General features: G+C 41.8%; 1 protein-coding gene across 4 annotated transcripts in view; it reads right to left on the bottom strand.

The window, feature by feature from the left end:
* Window positions 1-20,920, bottom strand: part of LOC105388924 (protein muscleblind) — a 267,411-nt gene that overhangs the window by 80,478 nt on the left and 166,013 nt on the right. For 3 of the 4 annotated variants that reach the window (XM_048627309.1, XM_038121243.2, XM_038121242.2), the window contains one exon: window positions 15,495-15,542. The exons of the other annotated variant lie outside the window; for it this stretch is intronic. The gene's annotated coding sequence lies outside the window, so the exon portion shown is untranslated. The remainder of the gene's footprint in view (window positions 1-15,494; window positions 15,543-20,920) is intronic. 4 annotated transcript variants of the gene reach the window in all.

The following is a 20,920-nucleotide window of genomic DNA, read 5'->3' as shown; positions in this document are numbered from 1 at the left end:
CCGAGTGAGCGTCCTCGCGCAGAATAGCGGACATTTCTGAAATAGCCGCGGTCAGCTCGTCAGTGAAACATCGCACCGAGTCATCGCAAACTCATAATATAGTAAGCGGTAGCTGGAAATATTGATGTAGATTTCGGAGGCACAAAGCATTTTATACCAGCCAAGCTACAGGAGGTATAGTTTCCTATAATCAGTAAAAAAAACTTAAACATCAAACTTTTGCGTAGTATATCAGTGATCTCTACGTATATATATTTCAGTCGCTGTTACACCACGTGTAGTGTGTAATGTTCGCTATGTTTACGTTCCGACGATGAGTCATGACTTAGTTTTGAAGAATTTCGCTCCTTTTCATGTTTTCGAAAGCGTTCCTTTCAGCAGCATTCCATTGTGTTCCGTTCCTTTTCATCACTGACCCTTTAAATTGGTAAAAGATTTAATTCCTTAAAAGGAAACAGAGAGTTTCACAGCTACCGTCTCGGTTTCAACTGGCAACCCCAAGCTGGTTGAAACAGACAACAGTTTCAATGTTCGTGACATCTGAATAACTACTTCAGCTCAAGTCGGTGACATAATCGCTTGTGTAATTACTCGACCTAAAATCATGTAAGTTGTCTCATAGAGCGGGCATTGAGAGTTTGTATCTATAAATAGGTCCCCGCACCGCTTTGTTGCCGTATATCAGCACAATATGCAAACAAGTGAAAAGTTAGTCCCGCGAAACCAATAACACGAACTAATAAATCTTAAACTCAAACTTACAGGCATGAGAGTACAATGAAAGTACCCTCTTGGTATTGGAAAATGAATGAGTGAGCGGGCGATTTATACCTACGGAATGGAACAGAGTTATAATAGCTTTGGAAGTTTTTCGCAGAGATGATAATTTATGTTTTGGTGGAGCAGTCTGGATAGCAATTCTCATTTCTGCGTACAAAAAGTTACCAATTTGATCCGTACGAGGGCAGCACATGCGGTGTCATACGTGCGCCCCAGTCTGAGACATTAGGTCCTAACGTGCGTCTCTAGTACATGCTCGAGGAAGCTGTAAAAATTGACGGTTATGTTACGTTTATGTTCGCAGTACGAGCATCGTGCGCTGTTTAACTGTAAAGCCAAATGGCTAACGCAAATGGCAAATTATTGCTCTTAATATGTAATAATAATTAGCGATACCGTAACTGCAGCTTCAGGCGAGAAAACAAGATTTCGAAACACAGGAGCGAACTATCCGCAAATATTTACACTGAGCTGTATTTGACAGGCACTGCAAACCGTTTGTTATTCGAGGCGCAACATTGGAAACGAAGTCTCAGAAACGAGATCTATCGGAGTGAGGCGAACGCTACAGAACGTAATGCGTTTACATCGCACCTACACGGCGAAACAAACGGTCGGCGGCGTTCCCGAGGGAAAATCGAGGTAGAAAATCATTTTAGCGCCGATAATACGCAAAGCAGAACAAAAGTGTGACGGGCAGAAACAAACTGGATTGCAGAGAGGAGCGGAGCAATAACGTCGGCGGCTTCATCTCGGCCAGATCACGTTCTGGGAACAAAAGGAGCGCGCGGACGGCAGCGCCGCCGCCGCCGCCCCGTCGCCCGGGTACCATGGAATGAAAAAAAAAACTAACGTTCAAATGGAGCTTTTCATACTTAACAAACTCTTTGCAATTATAGAGCGCCGCCGAAAGACGTGATGGCACTACGCAGCCTCCATAATTATATTACAGTTGGGAGCCTTAAAAGTAGAACTTATTTTGTGAATGTTGAAGTGTTTTTCAATGTTCATTTTAGCGTGTCGATGTAGAAACACTAGCTACTTAGCTAGGATAAGTCAGTCAGATATGCGTCAGCAGCCGGAATAAGGCACATCAAAACGTCATTCGAGGACTTTTCTCATTTATTAAATGCAAAGATGTAGACAATTAGTGGTCTAACAAAAGTTAACATTTCAACCCACCAATCACCGATCTCTGCTGTTCTGACTTTGAAAGGTCTGGGAATGTAGGACGTAAAAGGAAGTGTCCTTATTCTTGTAATTTCACGTCAGTTTATTAGCGTGCTGGTACAGTGAAGCGTGCTGTTGGTACATAATAATAATTTACTTCTGGTACTTTTAGTAACTATACTACTAGAGAATTTCTTAATTATTTATGTAATCTGAATATTTATTTATTTAATATGGCACATCAACAGTACATAACACAGCCTGTACGTTATCAAGGTATACAATCAGAGTTTATGTATTATTTAATATATTACTTCCATACCTATACGGTATTTTTTGTGGCAAAGATTGCATTAGGAGCTAAGTGTTTAAGCTAGTGGCCATGACTTGGGTCCGACTAGACCGCGGCGGCTCGGCTTACGAGAAAAAACTTGCATATACTCGTAGCTTTTAATACTAATATCTGAATAACCTGGGATTATAACATATTAAATAAATACCTTCGGATCCAGGTTATATTCCGTACTGAGAAGTAAAAATGTTTCTATGAAAATAAGTAAATTCCTGAAGTGGGCGGAGGGAGTCTAGCAGCGGCGGGAAATCGTTGACATGCTGAATGCGCAATGTGACAACTCCACGCGGCATTAAGAAGACATTAGGAGTGTGCCATACGAAGACGGGGAAACATTATTTTGCGATTTATCAACTATAACCTGATAGTCGCGAGCGCAAAAGAATCACCATGAACCCTAGAAGCACAGGTATTGTTTTCGTAAATAATTTCCAGGCCGTGAAAGTTTTCGTGGTAGTGATACAATGATTTCTTAGAAAAGAAAGCAATCAATAAAACATTTCACACAAAAATATAATCTCGCAGATAGGGATTATAAATAAAACGACTTACTGTCGGCCGACACTTTCGCTACCGTTGGCGATGACTCGTCAATATATAAACAACTCGCCGCTCGGCCGCAGGCTTTCAAAAAGCTTTCAGAGACGCTCATCGAAGCTCTCTATGATTACGATTATTGCTAATACACATAATGGTTCACAATACGTGTGGGGGAGCGTGATTGCGGCGAGATGGTTGGTTGGCAAGCGGACAATTTGGCGGGGCCTGATAAACGCGGCGGCCGAAAACTATGCATTTTAATTCCGATCAATCGATCGGCGGGCGGCCGCGCGGCAGCCGGCTTGTTGTTTATGCGCCACAAAAACCGCCAAGGTTTGCGCGTCTGCCAATAACCCGAGCCCACTACGTCACGGGCAGGGTGGTCCACGGTGGACAGGCCAGGACTCCGGGCCCGTTAATATCGCCACAATTCAGCCTCGCTCGCTAATTCCAGCACGTAATGAGTCGAGGCCCCCGCGCACAGTCCCTCAACTTAGTTAATTGCTACAGTGTTCATAATGTGTTAACTCCATTATGAAAATATGTGCTAATATGTTAGGTGAGGTCGAAACCTTGGGACTATTTTGGTTGTGTCCATAAATGAAAATAATAATTTCAAAGATGAAGTTGTACCTTGGGCGAGACATTTACGAGTATTGGGTGAGACGGGCACGTGGCTCCAGCACCCGGGCGCGCCTACGCCCGCGCCCTCCACTCATAAATATTTTACGTTGAGCTCCTTTACGGAATTGCGATCAGATAGTCACACATCGTCCGCATTGGTGACATGTTCAATGTCGAAAAAAAAATGTAAAAACGGGTAAAAACTCCAAGGTAGAAATTGTTGCTAAGACACCGGTGCGGGACTTTGTATTTTATAGTGCTTATTCAAGGTTCAGTAACACATTGATGGTATCGCTGCAAAAGGCGACTCCTCGTCGTGAATTTGGGGAAGGCGAGGCGGTGAGGTCGCGTTACGCCGTTTGAAACGGAGACGCGAGGCGCCTGGAGACCAACAAATTAACTCCCCGTCAGGGAGCCCCCACCCCCCGCCGCCCCCGCGATGAGAGGGCGCGCCGCGATAACGTCTCACCGAAGGGAAAACTTGAATATTTGCAAGAAATCACAAAACCTACTTCCAGGGAATAAAAAGTCTCTGCCGTTCGATAGCATCTAATTAGTAGTGGTGCTGGAGTCTGCTGTTCTGTAATGTCTGCGTGCCCAGGACAGGAGCGCCGCCGCCGCCGCCGCCTGTCGCCGGAGTCACACGTGATACTTCGCTTCCATCTCATCAAGTATTCTCGTCTGTACGTGCTTTACGGACGGCATGTATTTTATTTATTCTCCAGCGTCGATATGCGCCTTATTCCACTCGTCTTTATGTGACTTCACGATGTCGTTACTTATATTGTCGTGGTTATCATTCCTGATAATCCCTTTATTTTAGGCGAATATACGCCTAATATCGCTATGGCCGAAAACCAAGGCCGTCCCACACGTATGTAGAAACGTGTAGTTTTAATTTCAGCTAACTAATGTTTACGTCTGGGTCGGAGTAGTTTATTTTATAATTATAACCCACATCCTACGCCGCCGGTTGCCTGATATTCCACTAATAATAATGTTATAATCTTTTACCACGTTTTAGGTTATTCGTGGAGAGTATAACATCATTATTCTGAGCCCTATTATTCTGTTGCAATTTTAGTTGTAGTTGTGCTGAGTTATGTAATTTCGTGAATGAATACTGTAGAGCAATATGTTACATATCTCTCTCAAATCTCGATATGTTTTTGCTTTAGAATACTTAAGATAATAAATCGTAGTGATTTAATTTCGCCGGTTCGCCTTCAAATCAAAGTGAACCCAGCTAGACGGTCTAAATGGCAAAAATCATACTATCAAATCCGGTTAAGCCACTTTTAAATCGGCCACCAACTTATTATTGTCGTTCACGTCATTCCGTTTCACTTTTATAAACCAACCTGTATATTTAAGTTTAGCTCGCAAAGTTCCCCTACGTTATTTAAAATTAAATTTGCAGATCATTAGCATAACTTACAGCAGCTGTAATTACTTACTGCCTTCAACATTTATCAATCAGCAGTAAACATTTATCTTTATGGCGCTTTTAAATGACCATTGCTGACTCGGTAGTGTTCTTATAATCTGGTTGGCCCCAATGTTGGTGAAATTAGGCCAAAGTGTTGGTGTTCGTGAGCTGCAAGCTGCGACGGCGGACCATTCACCGCCAACAATGGGCGAGGACCGGTCCCGCGACCGTTACTTATGCCCTGAATATGCATAAGATTTTTGACCTCGGGACCATCGTTCGACCCTCACTTGACATTTGGTCAAATGTCGGATCCTTACGAATAAGAATACAAACAGATAGATCTACTCCAAAGTGATTTTTTCTATAAAATAAGAAATACACCGTTATTTTATTATGCTTTTTTTTATAAATAATGTATTTTTATATAATTTGTGAATATTATCACTATTTTCCTAGTCGGTATTTGGAAGTTGGGATTGCTAATCTGCAGTATGCATGATATTCATGGTATCAGATTATACTGAAAACTATCGGAAAAAGTTTTACGCTTGTCTAAACATAGAGCTCACATCCCACCCGCAAAAACACTTTTTTGTCAGTAACATGTAAAAAAGCGCTCAACATTTGCATGGCATGTGGTTGAAGCTGGTGATAGCGAGTACTTGCTCGACTAGTTTTATTGAGGAGAGCATGTCGCAGGAATATACGTTTTCTCGGTGATAATATTTCACATGGAAATCGAAAGCTGGTGCAAATAGACGGGGAACTTTAGCGACATTTCAGAGGGGACAGGCAATATGTAAGTAGCCGGCGCGGGGTGCGGGCTCCAGGAGTCAGGCGTCAGGCGGCGGGAGCGCCGGTCATCAATCAGCCGGAGCCGCGGGTCAGCGTCGCGTCGCGCCCCCCGCACCCCCCGACCACCTGTCGCTCCAAAATTGCTAATCAGTCTCCAAGTCCCGCCAAATCTCAGCGTGACAGACCACGCTCCCTATGGGTAATGGTATTTTGACATACAAGGGTATTAGCCGCCGCGACATGCGAGTTTCCCCAATACCGAACCCTTTCCTGACAATATTAGCTATTCGAGTGGAAATGGAGCGAAATGCGAAGTAATATCTGTTGCTTCGTATGTTCCTGGAAGTTTGGGTCGTGTGTGTTATGGGCCTTTCAAATTGTTATTCAGGATCTAAGAGATGTATCCGGCTGATAAACTTTCAGTGTTCTTCGATTAGGGCCCAGAGTCTGTAGTTTTGAAGAGAACCTCTAAAAGTAGTTCCGTTGAAAAACTTCTTTACAACCGTCAGCACGTCTAAAGAACTACAATTTAACGGCACGGAAAAATGTTGAGAAGTCCCGCATAATTCCCGCGCAATAAAAGTAATCCTATAAAGCTCTCACCCGTTGAACAAAAGAATTATTGCTCATCGACCGAGTGAGCGTCCTCGCGCAGAATAGCGGACATTTCTGAAATAGCCGCGGTCAGCTCGTCAGTGAAACATCGCACCGAGTCATCGCAAACTCATAATATAGTAAGCGGTAGCTGGAAATATTGATGTAGATTTCGGAGGCACAAAGCATTTTATACCAGCCAAGCTACAGGAGGTATAGTTTCCTATAATCAGTAAAAAAAACTTAAACATCAAACTTTTGCGTAGTATATCAGTGATCTCTACGTATATATATTTCAGTCGCTGTTACACCACGTGTAGTGTGTAATGTTCGCTATGTTTACGTTCCGACGATGAGTCATGACTTAGTTTTGAAGAATTTCGCTCCTTTTCATGTTTTCGAAAGCGTTCCTTTCAGCAGCATTCCATTGTGTTCCGTTCCTTTTCATCACTGACCCTTTAAATTGGTAAAAGATTTAATTCCTTAAAAGGAAACAGAGAGTTTCACAGCTACCGTCTCGGTTTCAACTGGCAACCCCAAGCTGGTTGAAACAGACAACAGTTTCAATGTTCGTGACATCTGAATAACCACTTCAGCTCAAGTCGGTGACATAATCGCTTGTGTAATTACTCGACCTAAAATCATGTAAGTTGTCTCATAGAGCGGGCATTGAGAGTTTGTATCTATAAATAGGTCCCCGCACCGCTTTGTTGCCGTATATCAGCACAATATGCAAACAAGTGAAAAGTTAGTCCCGCGAAACCAATAACACGAACTAATAAATCTTAAACTCAAACTTACAGGCATGAGAGTACAATGAAAGTACCCTCTTGGTATTGGAAAATGAATGAGTGAGCGGGCGATTTATACCTACGGAATGGAACAGAGTTATAATAGCTTTGGAAGTTTTTCGCAGAGATGATAATTTATGTTTTGGTGGAGCAGTCTGGATAGCAATTCTCATTTCTGCGTACAAAAAGTTACCAATTTGATCCGTACGAGGGCAGCACATGCGGTGTCATACGTGCGCCCCAGTCTGAGACATTAGGTCCTAACGTGCGTCTCTAGTACATGCTCGAGGAAGCTGTAAAAATTGACGGTTATGTTACGTTTATGTTCGCAGTACGAGCATCGTGCGCTGTTTAACTGTAAAGCCAAATGGCTAACGCAAATGGCAAATTATTGCTCTTAATATGTAATAATAATTAGCGATACCGTAACTGCAGCTTCAGGCGAGAAAACAAGATTTCGAAACACAGGAGCGAACTATCCGCAAATATTTACACTGAGCTGTATTTGACAGGCACTGCAAACCGTTTGTTATTCGAGGCGCAACATTGGAAACGAAGTCTCAGAAACGAGATCTATCGGAGTGAGGCGAACGCTACAGAACGTAATGCGTTTACATCGCACCTACACGGCGAAACAAACGGTCGGCGGCGTTCCCGAGGGAAAATCGAGGTAGAAAATCATTTTAGCGCCGATAATACGCAAAGCAGAACAAAAGTGTGACGGGCAGAAACAAACTGGATTGCAGAGAGGAGCGGAGCAATAACGTCGGCGGCTTCATCTCGGCCAGATCACGTTCTGGGAACAAAAGGAGCGCGCGGACGGCAGCGCCGCCGCCGCCGCCCCGTCGCCCGGGTACCATGGAATGAAAAAAAAAACTAACGTTCAAATGGAGCTTTTCATACTTAACAAACTCTTTGCAATTATAGAGCGCCGCCGAAAGACGTGATGGCACTACGCAGCCTCCATAATTATATTACAGTTGGGAGCCTTAAAAGTAGAACTTATTTTGTGAATGTTGAAGTGTTTTTCAATGTTCATTTTAGCGTGTCGATGTAGAAACACTAGCTACTTAGCTAGGATAAGTCAGTCAGATATGCGTCAGCAGCCGGAATAAGGCACATCAAAACGTCATTCGAGGACTTTTCTCATTTATTAAATGCAAAGATGTAGACAATTAGTGGTCTAACAAAAGTTAACATTTCAACCCACCAATCACCGATCTCTGCTGTTCTGACTTTGAAAGGTCTGGGAATGTAGGACGTAAAAGGAAGTGTCCTTATTCTTGTAATTTCACGTCAGTTTATTAGCGTGCTGGTACAGTGAAGCGTGCTGTTGGTACATAATAATAATTTACTTCTGGTACTTTTAGTAACTATACTACTAGAGAATTTCTTAATTATTTATGTAATCTGAATATTTATTTATTTAATATGGCACATCAACAGTACATAACACAGCCTGTACGTTATCAAGGTATACAATCAGAGTTTATGTATTATTTAATATATTACTTCCATACCTATACGGTATTTTTTGTGGCAAAGATTGCATTAGGAGCTAAGTGTTTAAGCTAGTGGCCATGACTTGGGTCCGACTAGACCGCGGCGGCTCGGCTTACGAGAAAAAACTTGCATATACTCGTAGCTTTTAATACTAATATCTGAATAACCTGGGATTATAACATATTAAATAAATACCTTCGGATCCAGGTTATATTCCGTACTGAGAAGTAAAAATGTTTCTATGAAAATAAGTAAATTCCTGAAGTGGGCGGAGGGAGTCTAGCAGCGGCGGGAAATCGTTGACATGCTGAATGCGCAATGTGACAACTCCACGCGGCATTAAGAAGACATTAGGAGTGTGCCATACGAAGACGGGGAAACATTATTTTGCGATTTATCAACTATAACCTGATAGTCGCGAGCGCAAAAGAATCACCATGAACCCTAGAAGCACAGGTATTGTTTTCGTAAATAATTTCCAGGCCGTGAAAGTTTTCGTGGTAGTGATACAATGATTTCTTAGAAAAGAAAGCAATCAATAAAACATTTCACACAAAAATATAATCTCGCAGATAGGGATTATAAATAAAACGACTTACTGTCGGCCGACACTTTCGCTACCGTTGGCGATGACTCGTCAATATATAAACAACTCGCCGCTCGGCCGCAGGCTTTCAAAAAGCTTTCAGAGACGCTCATCGAAGCTCTCTATGATTACGATTATTGCTAATACACATAATGGTTCACAATACGTGTGGGGGAGCGTGATTGCGGCGAGATGGTTGGTTGGCAAGCGGACAATTTGGCGGGGCCTGATAAACGCGGCGGCCGAAAACTATGCATTTTAATTCCGATCAATCGATCGGCGGGCGGCCGCGCGGCAGCCGGCTTGTTGTTTATGCGCCACAAAAACCGCCAAGGTTTGCGCGTCTGCCAATAACCCGAGCCCACTACGTCACGGGCAGGGTGGTCCACGGTGGACAGGCCAGGACTCCGGGCCCGTTAATATCGCCACAATTCAGCCTCGCTCGCTAATTCCAGCACGTAATGAGTCGAGGCCCCCGCGCACAGTCCCTCAACTTAGTTAATTGCTACAGTGTTCATAATGTGTTAACTCCATTATGAAAATATGTGCTAATATGTTAGGTGAGGTCGAAACCTTGGGACTATTTTGGTTGTGTCCATAAATGAAAATAATAATTTCAAAGATGAAGTTGTACCTTGGGCGAGACATTTACGAGTATTGGGTGAGACGGGCACGTGGCTCCAGCACCCGGGCGCGCCTACGCCCGCGCCCTCCACTCATAAATATTTTACGTTGAGCTCCTTTACGGAATTGCGATCAGATAGTCACACATCGTCCGCATTGGTGACATGTTCAATGTCGAAAAAAAAATGTAAAAACGGGTAAAAACTCCAAGGTAGAAATTGTTGCTAAGACACCGGTGCGGGACTTTGTATTTTATAGTGCTTATTCAAGGTTCAGTAACACATTGATGGTATCGCTGCAAAAGGCGACTCCTCGTCGTGAATTTGGGGAAGGCGAGGCGGTGAGGTCGCGTTACGCCGTTTGAAACGGAGACGCGAGGCGCCTGGAGACCAACAAATTAACTCCCCGTCAGGGAGCCCCCACCCCCCGCCGCCCCCGCGATGAGAGGGCGCGCCGCGATAACGTCTCACCGAAGGGAAAACTTGAATATTTGCAAGAAATCACAAAACCTACTTCCAGGGAATAAAAAGTCTCTGCCGTTCGATAGCATCTAATTAGTAGTGGTGCTGGAGTCTGCTGTTCTGTAATGTCTGCGTGCCCAGGACAGGAGCGCCGCCGCCGCCGCCGCCTGTCGCCGGAGTCACACGTGATACTTCGCTTCCATCTCATCAAGTATTCTCGTCTGTACGTGCTTTACGGACGGCATGTATTTTATTTATTCTCCAGCGTCGATATGCGCCTTATTCCACTCGTCTTTATGTGACTTCACGATGTCGTTACTTATATTGTCGTGGTTATCATTCCTGATAATCCCTTTATTTTACGCACCTGCCATAAAATTTGCTATTTATTGGTCAATTTTGAGTCTTCCCCTTCGGAAATGGAGTAATATACTTGAGAAGTAAAGATCGCTTCAAGAGTGAAATAAAACTCTTACCGCAGCATAAAGTTTATCACTTGAGGCCATAAATATTTGTGTATCAATATACTTTCCCCTGTATCTGTAATGTACGAGTACATTTTTAAATGCGAGTCAACATACGAGTAGAATCGCTGCCACTGTCAGAATAATACATTTTAAAGTTTTTATATGTGCTCATGTTTTTATATAAATAAGTACTTGTACCTATATGTATGCGGGTACGTAGAACAACTTGGCTGCTTTTGTGTAAGAAATGAGGTTCGCTCTATTCAGATAATTGCATTAAAGCATTTTTATATCGTCGATACCGCTGAAGATGATAGGTTTATTTAGCGAACGGCAAAACAAAAAGTTTACATAAAACGGGCGATACAGTTAATGAACGTCTCATAAAAGTAAAAGGAAGAAATCTGCCAATAGCAACGCTTAGCGAGGGTATAAAATTAAATGGGTAGAAGGCGTTTTTACAAGTTTATCGAGCGAACACCGGAGCAGACGTTTAATGTTCTATGAGGCGCCGCGCGGGCCGCCGAGACGTCTGCCGGCCCCCTGCGCACTGCCTCATATCACCACCAAGATACATGTAAAACTAAACAGTTTCATAATCATTAACATCAGAGACAATCCCGCAGACCAACCCACTTGGCCATAGGTCGAAAGGCGAAACGCAGAAATAATAAAACACCCGAAAACGGCTACCCTAGCCCCAAACACAATAAATTCGTTTAGCTCCATTATCCCTCGGAGTAAAGAAACCGAGTTTATGTATGTATGAACAAATAAATAGGAAACTAAAGTCCATTTGCGCTATGTTTTAGAAACACCTTGCGGAGTGGAATGAGAACAAAAAGTCCAATGTGTCGGCCACTTATTACTGTGGAAGCGGTTCGGCCGGCCCCGCTCGCTTTTAATACGGATTTATCGACTCAAATTAATCGTGTAAGTAGAGCAGAGCCGCCGAGAAAACTTGCGTGAGACGCGATAAAGGACCTTAATTCCAACGAATACCTATCTCTTTATTTAGAATTAACTCAACTAACTCGCAACTTTAGACAAATGCGCATAATTTTGTAAAGGTTACTAATGAAATGATCTGCAATACCATTTTGTTTGATAAGTACTTAATAGTTTCAAAACTCGCCATGGAACTAATTTCCGGAATGCGCGAAATTAAGTGCATTTCATACTTCATATTTAATTAATAAACTTGTGGAAGTATCGCTGGAACTATAATACATTTCAGTCGAAACCCGACTAAATTACTTTGGTAACTGTACAGAGCTTAGTGGAAGACAGAATGTAAATTGCAAAGACAGGTCAACCAAACTATTTCCAGCGATCTCGGTTCTATATGCACTGCTATCAAACAAGCCACGATGCGATACGATGTGCCGGATCAAACGTTGCGTCACCGCTGCAGACGGAAGCCAAACTCACTAAATTATATATCTCTGAATACCAAAATTGAGTAATTGCCACGAGCTAGACCGTCGAGAATTCGAGTGTTTTTCTGTGTTATCGGGGAGAAAAGTCAATTGAAAAATATAAGGAGTAAGTCGTCGGATTTATTGAAAGTAATTTAGGGAGATATTTGGAACGGGTCGGTTCCTTTGTTTGCGAGTGCTCAAGGAGTCGTTGTCCGGGAAGTAGAAGTGTTTGGAGGCTGTTACGGAGGCGCCGGCCCCACTGGCACTGCATAATACATTGCGGGCGAATGCAGCACAGTTTGATTCCTTTCCAGATAAGGTAATACTACTGTACGAAGTGGAAAGTTCTCTTGATGCTACCTCCACTTTTCCGTGAACTGCGGACATGAACGGGGAACGGCTTTGGGCGTCCGCCGCGGACAAACTTTCGAGGACTCGCCTTTGTTCTTGCAATATTGAATGTTTTATAAACTGGTGCAAATAGCCTTGGGTCCTCTATCTAGTAAATGCAGATTACGATTGATCCAGTTGGTGTTATTTGAGGAAATAATTGAAAGGTATTAACGAGTGAGGAAGGAATATTTCACGTATGAGGCAACGGCCGGCGCGCGTGTAGGCAGTCGGTGTAAACATGATATTAGACTAATTAGCTACACTAACGCGAGGAGGGAACATAGGCGGTGCGTTGCGAAGCACACGTTTCGATTAAAGTAGCATTGCACAAATTGTAAACATCTTGTGCGGTCTTACTGTTACGGCAAGATAAACATCGAATTCATCCTCGTAATTCATTTTACAGCATAAACCAGAGAGCAGGAAAATGTGGAGTACTTAAATTATTAAATTGAGATTTTTATTCAAGACTTTTTGTACCGGCGGCGGCGTACCTACCTACTTAGGTGTTTTATAAAGTTAAGCGATCACAGATTCCAAAAAATTATTTCGGCTAAAATAATATATTTTTACTGCGCAAATTAAACGATACTGTAGAAATGGAAATAATCGTGGTAGGGCGTGGGGGGCCGTGCAGCTCGCCGGGTGAATGTGCGTCGCCTCGACCATTCCATTGCTCGTAACAGCCTAACGGCCCGTGGATAATATAGGGTGTTCTGTTTCTGCCTTCAAATTGTCCAAATATCACTGGTGTTAGTTTTAACGTCACTTGTTTTATAACAATCTGTTCAGATTCATTTTAAATCATATTCAATTACATATAAATACCACTAAAATAGTATAAAACAAAGTCTCGTCCATGTACTTAAGTATGCTTAGATCTTTAAAAGTATACTACGAGTATACCTACGCCACAAAGAAAGACAGGGCCTTTTAGGAAACGCAACAGAAGGAAGTTTGTAATAAAATATCAAAATAAAATGTTATTTACCTACCATGAGTAAAATAAACTCTTTGGTCTTTTGACACATTTTGATGCGGTTTTTAGTACCTACATTCAAAAGTTATCTAGTTTACATACACCACACCTATACCTATTCATATAAAAAACAATGTTAAAAGTATTTAGTGCAATAATTGCACCCGTGCGAAGCCAGGGCGGAAAGAGTAAGAAATAATTTAAGGTTCACCAATTCTATGTGACAGTACAAATATACCTAAGCAGGAACTGTGCTTTTTTGATGTTGGTGCGGTGACAAAGTAATGAATAAATATGGCACCAACTTACCGTTGAGGAGTTCCCTTGACTGCCTTCCGTTTCCATCATCAGATCAGCTCAAGGTCACCATCATATTTTTTTGTTATAAGAAGTATATTTATGTTCTAAATTTCATTAGAATCGGTTAATAGGTGCCGAAAATAGAAATTCATACCCTGTTTTTACCCCTTTAATAAGTACCCACCCTTGGGAGTGGAATGCAACAAAAAAAGAATTTTCAAAGTCGGTCCATAAATGGCGGAGTAATCGGTGAAAATACATTTTTAAAAAACATACAGACGAATTGAGAACCTCCTCCTTTTTTCGAAGTCGGTTAAAAATTTCCACCGCGAGTTGAATCCAAAAATTTGTTTAGAATAACAAATAATAAGCGTATTATTCACAGAGAAGCTAAGACGGTTTGTCTATGACTAGTTCGGGGAAGCTTAACGAACCGCGAACGTAATACAATAAGTCACAAGTACACAAATGGAGAGTTTTATTTTCTCCTCAGTATTTCTCGTTTCACTTGCAAAGGAAGAGCTCATCAAAAGGTGTTATATCCGAATCTTTCCGGCCATTTCGCCGGGGGATTTGGTGAAAAGACTAAGGACCGAGACTTAAAATATGCCACCACAATAAAATTCAGATTACCGTATTCATGGTGGTGATTTAAGATTGCGGTTTTTACAGGCGAAATTTATGTTCATTTGAGTTCTCATTATCATACCACTAACAATACCTACATAAGTTCTCCTATGAACTACTTTAATTATGGGCAATAAATATGTATTTAAATAGTAATAGTAATGAATCTATTATTGTCTGCCATTTCGAAAGTAAAATGGCGGGCGCGGGGCACCGACCCGACAAATGAATTGGACACATGAAATATCAATTTCACGAAGTCTCTCACTTGCTCGGAGCAGCAAGAGCTGGTCTTTATGAAGTGCAAATGTCAGGTAACAATGAGAGCCACAGGTACGCCGGTTTGACGTGGAGAGGCAATCTGGCATTTATTAATGCGAATCGCCTCGGCGGCGCTAGACAATGGCTTATGTTTCTCCTGCAATTTGCAGAGCTCAGGGCTGCTGCTCTAAGCTTATGGATTTCATATACATGCCGTCATTGTGCGAGAGAAATGCTGCAGATGTTTGCACTCGTGTTAAAGGATACGTTATGATTAATTGAAATAATCGTCTCGAAGATTATTAATTGCTAGGCCAGCAACAAGATCAGTGACGGATGAGTTTAACTTTAGATTTTCATTTGTGAACTTCGAGTAATTTTAGTAAATGAATTAAAAGTAGGTAATAAAACTAATAGTCTTATACTACTAGGCTTATACCCATCAGTGGGCAGATACGGGCTGATAATGATCATGATGATGAATAAAACTAATACTTCAGCGAGATCTCTGACACGGGGCTTCGAATCTAAACAGAATTAAAATAGCTAGAAAACTCGGTAGAAGAGCTCCCGAATGAAAATACTTTTTGGTAATATTTCGTCGAGAAATTCAGAAGTTATGTCATCGCCGCACGGTAAGTATACGGCCAAGTTACCTACTTTTAAACTTTTTTTTACTTTTATAAGCTTCGGAAGATGTAGGAGACAGGAAATTGTACTCAACTTGATAATGTCCCGTGGTGTTATTTCAATATAATCATATCTCCTTAAGAATACTTAGATCTATTACTTACTTATAAGCGAGCTCGTTTACAATGATATTTATGACTCCGAGTCAAAATCTGAAACAAAAAAGCAGTTTTAAAATCCATATATGAAAGTAAAATAGAAAAATTTAACAACCACCCTATCCTTTACGCGATTTTGAAACGTGATATTCTTAAACATAATAAAATAAAAAAACTTGAGTCGTTTTTCTCGAGACAGTTGTCGACCGCATATACAGGGTGTTATACAGACGCGTCGCGGCTCAGTTTCTAAGTGATATCATTTAAGTTTGCGCAGCACACACTGCGGGCGAATATAAAACTAAACCAATTACAAGTTTTCCAATATGCCTCGCGAATTATATATTTTACAAAATAAATGTTAAACTCCCAGTAGCCGCTCCAACCGTTCCCTGGGGCTTCGTCGACTTTATTGACGACTTAGCTATTCATCAGTGAAAATGATGTTTTATTTCTTTCAAATACACGTAGGTACACAAAGCCTCTTGCCTCCTAGATGAGTAGGTGCATTGACACGAACAGGACTGTGTACATAAGGTTAATTTATATTTAAAGCTTTGAAATAAAGCAAAACAAAATGTTTTGCATTGATTAATTTTACCAGTAGTATATTTATAACAATAATAGATAACGTTAAGAAAACTCAATTTTACTTGTGTCTCGTAAATTAACTAATCCAAAGGGTCCAAAGCGATTATCACGAGATCGTTATAAAGCTTTATTACTTAAGCGAGCTGAGTACCAACACTAGTGGCTATTGGCGCGGCGGTTTCAACCCTGTTTATAAACTACCTACTTACTCATTCATTTCATCATTTTTGCATGAACTCTTGAATATTGTAGGTCATTTGGGACTATTTGCACGTTGTTACAAAGCTTAGCAACTTGTTAGCATCATATTTTACACTCAGGTAATTATGAAGAGACTACGACAGACTTTATTGGGATGACCAAGTTATGAAACAGTATTTCTATTGATACAAGCTATATTCTTTCATAACTTTGAAAGTTGTTTTCAAATGCACAACGCAGGCGTCCATTCCGAGTTCAATATCGTTTCCTATTACATGCGAACGTTTTAGTTCCCCAAACGGCAATGAAACGCGAGCCGTCATTGTCGTTTAAACAAATGGGGAAATAAATAATAACCGTAAGGACAGATACGCTACATTTCATTAGAGACAACAATGCCATTGTATTTATTTAACTTACGTTCCAAACAAATGGTGTACGTTAATGTTGATAGGATAAATCTCAACAAGTCGCATCCCGGTAGTGTTTATTACCTACTCATGACCTATTTTAAGCATTCAACGAGAGAGCTGTGTAGGTGTAAGTAACTCCATTACTGGGGGCCATTCATACCGGGGCGACACAATACGTGCGCGTAAGCCGACAAAATGAGCGCATCGCAGCTAGTTACGGAAATAAAAACGGTTATTATGAATCGCGAGGGTAGGCAACACGGCTGTTAGCCGCCGCGCCCGCCCCCGGCCAGGATTTGTGACATCCGACGGTGCGCTCGCGAGCATCGTCGCCCGCAGCCTCTAATTATTCTCCACGTAAACACAATGTTTTTTGCAACTCGAACGAATTAAAACCTCTGTAATACCTACACATTTCCTTATTTCATTCAGCTTCCGTTTTTTCCGGCGCAAAGTCATTTACGAAACTATTGTGATACGCCGCCCGCCCTACGCGATTGACGTTCCGCGCACGTCTCCGTATGTAAAACGCGTCGATGAAAGTGTGACAAGAGCACGCGCGGGCCCCGCTACTTCCCGAAGGACGCGGTGGCGTTATTTAAGGGCCGCCCCTGAAAGGCAAGGTGTGTTGTCGCGCGCCCCGGGGAATTTCACTACGCTTTAAAGCTGGTAATTTGATGTTAGACTTTCGAAATCTTCCCATCTTCCGGGCCGTCCGGGGGCGGGCGGATTTGCCCCGCGCGGTACGAGGGCGCCGACGCGCCAGATTAATGTCGTGAGCTTTGCGCCAAATTTAAAATGTCACATTCCATTTTTCCAGCCAATGTGTTCCGGCTCCGGCCGCCATAATGGAAGCTCATATTTGCAACTACCAGATAGACCAAACATGTGAAATAAACTCTCAGCTAAGTGCGTTAAATTTTATAAGTGCGCGACCCGATCTATGTACCCGTAAATCATGATCATGTTGTAGTAAAATAAATTCTTAATTACCGAAACAATCACTAATATAATTCCACCCTAGAATCTAATCAGTCTATACTGCTATTGCTATACATCTAACAGTCTACAGATGTATAACAGACGTAGTTTAGAAGATTTAGAATACCAGACAAAAAGCTTTACTTAATAACATTGAGCACTGTGTTATTCCGTATGTGACTGTCCTTGAGACAATGCAAAACCGTCAGAGGTCAACGCTTCCCGGGCCCGAAGAGCCTAAGCACACAATATGTAAACGTATTATCAGCGTAGCGTACATGGAAACAGAGAAGGAAAAAAGGCAAAGTCATAAAACTGGCGCCCACCAATCGCCGAATAAGGCCAGAGCCGAGCGCGGCGACGGCGGCGGCGGCGGCGGCGGCCGATGTCCTTGACTCCCGTCCAAATGACATAAGTTGGACCATCATGGGCACGGAATCTTAGCTAATCGATAAACAACGAGTAGATCCACAGCCGCACCCGCGCCCACGCCAAGCAATTAACTTACCCGGCTGTTTGGTCAAGTTTCCATAAATACGAGAAACTAATAATCAAATAGCCTAATACGATGGCCACATTTCCTTAAATAATACGGTGCCTTTCGTGAGTAATAACGTTATTATGTTTCATTGAAGTTTAAAGAATCCATTCGATAAATATAATTATTATTAGGTAGTAAAAAAGTATTATTGTAAGATTTAAGGGTAGTTTAAAATTAAAAAAATTACAATCGTCAGAAAATGTTATATTATACGATGAATAAAAACATTTGACAAAACCAAATTTTTCTTGCTACTCATGTGATGCGGGGTGCACGCTGTGCGTCCTTGTAAATTCGTACATTTAGTTGATCTAGTACAGGTTTGTTGGTTTGGTAAAAACTATAAAAGTTTTCGGTTTCTCGCATACTAAGTGGCGCTTATAGCGGAAAATATCATGAAAATTTTGACTGATAATGTATGGAGACAGGAGAAAACGTAGTTTTTCCCGTACTAGCGGATCAGCTTATTTCAGCGAAAACTCTCACTCTTCACTGAACGATATGATGTTATTTTCTAGCGCCGGCTTGTACTACCTACTTTGTTACAAATTGCTAGTAAACTTTCACAATAACTTAGAAAACGTTAATTATAAGCCGTCAAAGATTCCCCCTCTGAGTTTCGTCTTGAATGGATAGAACATAATATTCTTTAATTGTAAGTACAAAAAGCAACTTTTTTTGGCAACTTTTGGGTGTGTTCTTAAGAATAACATGATTGAGTAATATGATTACATACCTACGATTCCCTAAAACGCTCTTAATCTGCTGTTAAAAGAGCACATTCATAGAAAAACAAGTAAAAGCTCTTTGTGTCGACCAACTTCTGTTTTTCGGGTTTAGGTCAAGAAAACAATGAACCAAAAAAATGTAGAGGTAAAGTCTTGCAACTCAATTTTTGACTTCGTAACATGTTGTGATAATATATGTTTATCTTCTAACTAACCCAAATAAAGTTACAAGTCAAAAATTGTATTCCAAGACTTTCTCCTTCCAGAATTATTTTACAGGCCTTTGAGCCCCTTACAATTTATAAGGCTATAGTCTCCACTAATATAGCCCGCACAATGGTCGTCAGTTGTCACACAGGGGGCAAGATCACCGACGCAGTCTGAGATATGCACATACGGATAGCTGAATTACCTTCCAAGTGTTTGTTACTTGTCATTATGTGGTGCTTGAGTGGTGATTGTTTGCATGAGAGCTGGTGACTAGTTCTTGTGAGAGCAGTTCAAGTTCAGTGCTCTGCACCCACGTGCTCCACTGCTCTAGACAGACATTCTCCCACAACTTATTATTATGAATGATGCAATTAATTACGTCACTAGAACCCATATTATTGCGGATCATTTGTCTGCATCCACTGGCTTATATTTAGTACTGCTATTTAGTTGTACGCCTCGTGGCGAAGGCTTGGGTATGTATAGTGGAAATTATGCGGGGAGCCAGTACGCGCGTTAATGACGTGAAAGGTATGCATTCACTTAATTAAATTTTCACATCTAAATGAAGATGCAACCAAAACGGCATCATTTTATGTACACAGTTTTATTTAACTTTTCATTATTTTAATAGGGTATAAAAACATCTTCTATTTCCCCTTCGGCAATAACAATTGTCTCATTTCCGTATAGGTTATCGTAACGACCATCAATCTTGTGTCAGATTCCCTATCAGCAACAAGGCTGTAGTCTGGCAGCAGTCACTGCGACGCACGCGTGGAGTAAACAAAGGCGGTGAATTCAAATCGTCGGCCGGTGAAACTAATAAATGATTCATCAATCGATAAACGAACAAAGTGAGACGGTCGTTAAGCGCTCAGTTCGGTGTGAGTAAACACGAAGGCGTAATCCATCGGAAGGCACTCAGCGGCGGCCGCAAGCGCCATGCCGCTAATTGCGCGAATTAATCTGTTTGCGAACGCATCGCATTACCGATTTAGTCCCCGGCGTGGCCGATCCGCCGGCCATTCACTGGCGCTTGCACCGAGCGGACAACTTCAGTGTTGGGCGGACCTGCCGGATTTAGCCGATGGAGCTTTGACCGATATCCCTAACTGGAATGCTGCTTTAATTTAGCTATAAGTAAGACCAAATGAATAGGAAACATAAAAAAAGGATTATTTATAATTCTAAAAATAAAACCGGGGAAGGAAGGATGCGCTATCGTGTCATCCATACTGGAGTATGGTATGACTAATGCCAGCCGGCTGCAATATGTTAACGTGGCATTGTGTGCGCGCGGCCAGCCGTGTCGTCTGACAATGTGACTATAAATATTTACCGATAGGATTATTTCTCAAGTTAGTAAAGCAACGAGTCCTCCGAGACGATGGATTTGCTCGGCGGCCAATCGGCTGCGACGCGTCGCGCTCACTGATTCCCACCTCTTGGAGGTTTCGCATTGTCTGCTACTCTAACGTGCACTTACTCGGTTGAAGCAGTTTTAAAGGTCGATTTCGGTCTATTATTACTTTCTTTCAAGACCTTTGAGAACAGGAGCATGTTATATGTGACATTTTGTGTACTTATTTTAGGTAGGTACTATGTAATTACAGTAGAGTTCTAAGATTGTGTACATTTTAAACATTTAGGGGCAGTCATCAATCAACCACGATTTAACAAATTAAGGCACCCATAATAGATTGTTCAATTTTCTAAATTTGAAACGCCCACTCCCGACCGAAGAGAACAATCGAATTGGTAAAG

This window comes from Plutella xylostella, chromosome 4 (genome assembly GCF_932276165.1).
Source record: "Plutella xylostella chromosome 4, ilPluXylo3.1, whole genome shotgun sequence".
Taxonomy (NCBI): Eukaryota; Metazoa; Arthropoda; class Insecta; order Lepidoptera; family Plutellidae; genus Plutella; species Plutella xylostella.
The sequence above is the reverse complement of the archived record's forward strand: the minus strand, read 5'-3'. Positions and strand labels throughout refer to the sequence as shown.